This window comes from Artemia sp. Qi Xiang Cuo, chromosome 10, assembly GCF_049724085.1.
Source record: "Artemia sp. Qi Xiang Cuo chromosome 10, ASM4972408v1, whole genome shotgun sequence".
In the NCBI taxonomy this organism is placed as follows: Eukaryota; Metazoa; Arthropoda; class Branchiopoda; order Anostraca; family Artemiidae; genus Artemia; species Artemia sp. Qi Xiang Cuo.
This window is the reverse complement of record NC_142803.1, coordinates 63,825,071-63,831,437: the sequence shown is the minus strand read 5'-3', so window position 1 is coordinate 63,831,437 and position 6,367 is coordinate 63,825,071. Positions and strand designations below refer to the sequence as shown.

The window sequence follows — 6,367 nt, the reverse complement described above, 5'->3', positions numbered from 1 at the left end:
TATGAACTCAAAATCCAGCTATTTCTCTATACAATGGAATATTTCAAGTTATGATACAAATACTAAAGCTAGTCTATAGTTCTAATACTATCAAGATGGACGTGTACAAACTAATCATGAAATGTCCTTTCCAGAGCCAAAACGAGATTCAATCATTGGACTGAACTCATTGTGCAGAAGTGATACCAAATTAACTGGGGAAAAAATAAATAAAACAAATCAACAATCCTAAAATTCTGTATTTCCATCAATAAAATATCCTTAGTCGGTTTGCTTCCACTGTACCAAAACTCCTAATTGTTTTCTGTTTTCAGCAAAGCACTAGTTTTCTATAATTATACATAAATATGGAAATATTATCAGTTGGTTCTTTGCAATAGTTTTATCAATGCAGAATTTATCAATGTAAATTATTACTGTGAAGTATTAATTTTTGTTTGGCAACTTTGCTCTTTTCTTTTCTTAGAAAAACTTAGCTTTTCTTTTATTAATATTGGAAAGTGTCAGATGGTTTGGCTCCAACAACACATAGCACCTGGTCAAGGGCAGAGCATCAGGAGATTGACACCTGCCCTATGCAGACCTTGCTGGTCTCTATGCAAAAGTTTGTTTATTTTTCACATTTTTGGCTTAGTAGAGCTCACATGAAATTCAAGTAAAAAGAGCAGGGGGTTAAAAGGTGGAAGAGGACGAGTACCCCTCATACACATAGTAATATATATTTGTCTTTAAATTTTAATTCCACTTTTTCATTCCCTCCCCTCCTATAGAGTAAGTCCCCTATAGAGTAAGTAAAAAAGTTGACAAAAAAATTTATTACGTTGATATTTATACCCAATTGAAATCCAGTTGAAAATGAGCTATTATGGAAGATGAAATACAGTTAGAGCCCTTGACTGGAGGAGCTGTAGCAGCAGGATAGCCTGTGGCTGAGAAGGTCTCTTTGTTAAAAAAAATTTTTAACAGAGTTTTATTTTCTTTATTTTCAAACCCTCTGCTTTGGTATAAAATTAGAAAGATTATTTTTCAAAAACAGTTTTTCACAGAAAAGTAAAGAGGTACATTACACCAAAGACGAGTAGAAATAAATTCAAATAATAATTCAAACTTAAAACCAAGAGAAATAACAACAGGTTATTTCTACAGTGATTTCAAACAGTGAAATTTTTCCACAAAAAGTGAAGGGCTATGTAAACAAAAGTTAAGGAGGAACGGAATAGAAACAATCCCGGCTATCTCTTCCATGTTAAATATGTTTAGCTTGTATGGCGACAACAAACGCATTAATTTAGAATCGGATATTTTAAAAAATTCTTGCTGGATGGTTAATGAATGTGCCCTATTCTCTAAAGAGCTACGAAGAATTGGTAATCAAACATATGTAAGTACCACTTGATTAATTTTGTAGTACGAACCTTTCAAAGACCTTAGACTTATTATAGGTTTGTGTGCTTTTAGGGGCTTAGATCCGAATTCTCATACTTTTCTTAGGAAGTTGTTCGGATGAATTAATAGATTCAGACTGATAAACAAACCAACACGGGCAACGGAGGAGAGGGCAAATACACATTTTGTGTTTAAGTTTATTTAATGGTTTTCTTTCTTTTTTAATTCTACTCACCTAGAGACTTTCAAATTAAAACACACTGATGTGCCTTATGAAAAAGCATGTAACTTATGACCCTTCAATTTTTATCGCACCTTGTCCCTAGTAGAAAAAATGTTAAGAAATGCAAGATAAATCAAGGAAGATACAAATTTTTTGTCGCAAAGAGAAAGGCAGGGGATTGTAGCCCCCTAACAAATAGCGCAATTTCTAGGCATACAACTAAAATTCATTCTATTCTGTGGCGTAAATCCTAAAAAATAGAATTTGATCTATGACCTTCTACTTAGTCACTGGCAGATCCAGGGATGGGCCCACTATCGTACGGGCAAATGAAGTACTTAATAACGATTTACGGAATGTAGTTTTTTTTTACTTTTGCTTTATATGTTTTAGTGCATAATTTGACATAATATTTTACTGGGAGATGCATAAGTCTCTATAATATTTTGACAAGAAAGTTTAAAAAAATGAGGGGGGGGGAGGTGACTGAAGCGTCAAATCTTATAACTCTTTAAGATCGATCCGATTTAGTCATAGAAGAAATTTATTGTGATAATAAGGGATAAAGATTGGAAGTAACATATTATTTGTCGCCAGAAGAGGGGTAGGGGATTGCAGTCTCCTAACAAATAACACTTTTTCTAGGCATGCAACTTTCATTCATTTTATTTTGTAGTGTAAATTAAAAAAAAAACTAGACCTTGATTTATGACCTTCTGCTTAGTGATATTAACGATTTATTCCATATAGTTTTTTTTATTTTGCCTTATATATTTTAATGTATTGTTTTATATAATATTTTACCGGAATATGCATATCTTCACATAATATTTTGACGGGTAAGTAAAATTATTGTGTGTCTGTGGGGGGAGGGGGAGGGTTGAAGCTACAAAAACCAGGTTTATAGGCCATAATGTTAATTCTTATTATGAGAAGCAGTTCAGGTCGTCGACTTTTTGTCGTTAAAGTTCAGCAGAGAGTTCTAAAATAAGAGCAGCAACTTTAGTTCCTTCAACTCATATCCCTTTCGACTTTTCATTAGGTTGCTAGTCAAAACAAACTTGAAAGTGTATTAAATCTAGGTTAAATATATCTTTTATGTATCGAAAGTAGGGGGAGATGATATTGTATGACCTTAAAATAGTGTGGAATCGTAAAACAACAGAGAATTTACCAAAACGGTGAAATTTGTGTTGAAATTTGAAATTGGACCTTAAAAATATTTTGTCTAGTAAGGGATGAAGGGACATGCCTCAAAGGATGTTTTTTGATGTAAAAAGATCCCAACTATCATTTATCCTTAATATAAATAAATAATTAGTTTTAAGAACGAAACAAGAGGAGGGGGAGGGGGGTAGACATTGATATATAATCCCTTGGGCCGTATTCAGGACTTTTGTTTGGGTATTATTTTTTTTTTGGGTGGAGGGGTGGGTGGGTGTGGGGTGAATGTATCGTGGGAGGCAGAGACTCCAATAACAACAGAAATGGGGGAATGATAGCTGCTCGTGGAGGGAAATGATGATTCTAAATCATAATCATTCGTAAAACGTGTTTTCCGTTGAATGCAAATATTCACACAAACTTCTCCCATAGCTTACTTGGTTGGGATGATTATCAGCTGTAGAATGCTTGGACACTTCTAATTTACAGGAGCTTGTACCAATGATTTGTTTTTTCATTGTAAGTGTCAAGACTTCAATCTTATTTCAAAAATAATGTTCGACAGATAGTACATTGTTGGTTTGCGCTCCCGCTTTATCTTCAAATGTTAATCTTGCCAAGAAGAAGCTACGCTTCACACTGATATTCCTGTTAAATTAAAAATGTAAACAAACGCTAGCAGCATTAAAAAAACACACAAGAGGAAAAAACAAAAGTTAAAAAGACACGACCGCTCGGCCTTAAACGGAAAAATAATCGACTGGTCAATTAGAGGTATGGACAAAAAGAGGCAACAAAAAGAAACGGGGTCTAGAAATATCAACAAAGAAGTTGTAGTTGCTGCTATAAACACTAGCATGACTCATGCCCAGATTCAAGAACTTTTTCCTACAATTGGAATTAACTGCCCATCGCAAAAAACATTTACCAAGTACAAAAGCATTATCGGGGAGTCCATAGAGAAAATCCTTCACGATTATTTGCTAGAAAACAGTAAAATAGAGCGCCTAATGGCATTGAAGGCTGATGGAAAGATTGACTCCAACGGAATAGTCGATACGTGTGTTATAGTTGATGGAAGTTGGTGCACACGAGGTTATGGTAATAGATACACTGCATTATCTAGTTGTGGTGTTGTAATTGGATTCTATTCGAAAAGACTCCTTCATGTAGGAATTAGAAACAAGTATTGCTGCATATGCATGACCAATCGACAGCAAGAATCTACTTTAGTTCCTGAACATGTATGTTTTATGAATTGGAGTGGTTCTAGCACTGCGATGGAATCAGATATACTGGTAGAGGCCTTTCGTGTTGCACCAGCTATGCATAAACTAAGATATCGCAGTTATATAGCCGATGGTGATTCAAGCACCCATTCAGAAATTATTATAAAGGTTTCATATGGTAGGATAGTGGAAAAAATTAAATGCGCCAATCATGCTTGTAAGTGTTTGAAAAAGAGGCTTTATAACAAATGCAAAGAAAGCGCAGAATGTAGGAAATTTCTCAGCGGTCCAGTAATAAAGAAATTGTGCGATTTTGCAAGAAAAGCAATTGTGCGAACCACTACGCCTGCCATGTCATCAGAAGATCTGATTAGAGAGTTAAATGCCATTCCTTTATATTTTTTTCGTGGGGACCACAGACAGTGTCCATCTTGTTGTCAGTTATCCGGAAAAATCCTAGAACTGGAAAGTGAAAAAATCCCAAGCAGTGCGTTCATTAGCCATATATATGAAGCATTTGACACCCTCATTAGACGAGCTCACTTACTGATCGGAAACGGCACAAGTAATTTGGCTGAGTAATTATGTCCATTGTTGCTAGGTTTATAGGCTGAAAAAATATAGATAAATGATTTTTTGTTCATTGAATTCAGCTTGAATCAATTTTTACTCTCATATAAAGCATTTTTACTATCAGCTTGAATTAATATTTACTATCTTATGATAGTACCGCGTACCATCATATAAAAAAAATTTAATAGCCGTACCTCCACAATTCTTACTGTTTGACCATTATAATATAAGAGATAAGATAAGGGTTTATTCCAAAAAACAACACAACACAAAAAAAAAATAAATGACCTTACATAAGCTAACGCTTGTTTGGAAGTATTAACCCTCTTAAAATTAACACTTATAATAACATACTAAAAAAAAGAGAAAAAGAAGAAAGAAAGAAAAAGAAAAAAAGAAGAAAAAATGAAAATCTTACACTCACTCGGCTCCTGGTCGCAATAACCAAAAATCAATACTTCACATACTCCAAAACTCCAAAACTTCCCGCCGCCATCCCATAAATAATAAATAATAAAATAATTAAAAAAAAAAACTAACAAAAATAAAAAAAAAATATATATATAGGAAAAACGGGTTCCGGGCTAACCTGAGAGTGACTCAACTATACCACCCTTTAAACAAATTCATACAAATTCATACCTACGGAGACAAAGGGTTTTGAGGGCCCGACGGAATTCACATAGATTCGCTGAACTTTTTAAAGAAACAGACAAATTATTCCAGACAACTGGCCCCACGTGACCTATTGAAAATAGCGATCTAGTACTAGTAACTTGAGGTGTCCGTGTATCTCTAGCATGACGAGTAGGATAATTGTGTACATCATCACCAGAAATAAATAAATTTAAAAAATTTGAAAAACACTTGGGAACCAAATTAGAAAAATATTTAAACATAAATAACCCTTGGTAAAATTTTCGAAGACCTGACACAGGGATAATATTTAACTGTACATATTGGGATCTCACCGAGGTTCTCCGATTATCTCCGGACAACACTCGCAGTGCCATATTTTGTATCACACGTAACTGCTGCAAATGCACTGAAAATGTGCTAGACCATATACTCACAAAATATACTAAATACGGGTGAACTAACGAAAAATAAATCAATAATTCGTTTAACTTAGGTTTCAACATAAGTGAGGAAGCAGCTGTTTTGTATTTTTTTTTTATTATTTTATTAAGATTATTCTTACAAGATATTGTTATTTACAAAAATGAGTTCATTATCCTTTCTTTTTTTAGTATTTGTCATGTTCATTTTTATTTTGCAAAATTTGGAAGATTTTTGAAATCAATAGATCGATTCTATAGTTGGACTTTTACGTTATCATTGGGATAATAGAGAGAGAGTAGTTGTCTTGGACAGCACTTTTTGCTCTTTTGGAGGGAGAAGGGATGCATCTGAAGAAATATACTCTGTCTGGCCTTTCCAGTAATTTATTTCACCTCTTTGTAGGTTTTTTTTAAAACAATGCTTACGCTTCAGATCAGTGCACTTTTTCTAATGATTAATATAACTATTAAAAGGGAATATCGTACGCATATACATTTTAGGGATCTATCTTTCACACATATACAGGGCTCCTGAATGGGGGAGAGAGTGCAAGGAGGTCATGTACAAGATCAGGAGACGTTGACAGTAGTCGTAGAAGAGTTGGTATTCGTAATAGTAATAACAGTAGTAGCAACAGCACTAGTAGTATCAGCAGAAGAAGCAGTTGCAGCATGTACATAGTGCTCTTGAGTAAGTCGACCCCCCCCCCCCCCTCAACATATCCCATAAA

At 34.3% G+C, this 6,367-nt stretch overlaps 2 protein-coding genes across 3 annotated transcripts in view; both read right to left on the bottom strand.

The window, feature by feature from the left end:
• The window catches only part of LOC148948018 (uncharacterized), a 527,253-nt gene that overhangs the window by 141,473 nt on the left and 379,413 nt on the right, over positions 1-6,367 (bottom strand). The gene's annotated exons all lie outside the window — the stretch shown is intronic.
• LOC148948019 (uncharacterized) overlaps positions 1-6,367 on the bottom strand; it is a 437,936-nt gene that overhangs the window by 122,344 nt on the left and 309,225 nt on the right. The window lies entirely within an intron of this gene.